Here is a 393-nt window from a genome sequence, read left to right as displayed (position 1 = left end):
GACACCCTTGATCAGCTGCCCACATCCCTCCTGCCTGTGCTGGGCTGGGACCTGCAAGCCGAAGGCAAAGCCCCGTGTCACTGTCCCCAGCTGGTGACCCCAGCTGCTCTGAATTCCCCATCCCATCTGCTTCCTCACAGGCTTGCTAAACCTTCCTGTCTCTCCCCACAGGGCAGGAAGGGTTTTTATTTCCACTACTGGGCCTTGTTCGATGGCCACGCGGGCAGTGGTGCTGCTGTCATGGCATCCAAGAGGCTCCATCTGCACATCTGCCAGCAGCTCCAGGACCTCGTGGACATCCTGCAGGACCCCTCTCCGCCTCCCATCTCTCCCGCACGCGATGCAAGGGCCGTCCCCGCCGAGCCGAGCCGGGTGCCCCTCGCAGAGGACGAC

The 393-nt window shown here is 63.1% G+C and overlaps 1 protein-coding gene across 1 annotated transcript in view; it reads left to right on the top strand.

Annotated features, from left to right (window-relative positions):
* The window catches only part of PPM1J (protein phosphatase, Mg2+/Mn2+ dependent, 1J), a gene marked incomplete at its 5' end in the record, with an annotated part of 17,611 nt that overhangs the window by 12,607 nt on the left and 4,611 nt on the right, over nucleotides 1-393 (top strand). The gene's annotated exons all lie outside the window — the stretch shown is intronic.

Source organism: Charadrius vociferus, unplaced genomic scaffold (assembly GCF_000708025.1).
Source record: "Charadrius vociferus isolate BGI_N301 unplaced genomic scaffold, ASM70802v2 scaffold1077, whole genome shotgun sequence".
Lineage (NCBI taxonomy): Eukaryota > Metazoa > Chordata > Aves > Charadriiformes > Charadriidae > Charadrius > Charadrius vociferus.
The sequence above is the reverse complement of the archived record's forward strand: the minus strand, read 5'-3'. Positions and strand labels throughout refer to the sequence as shown.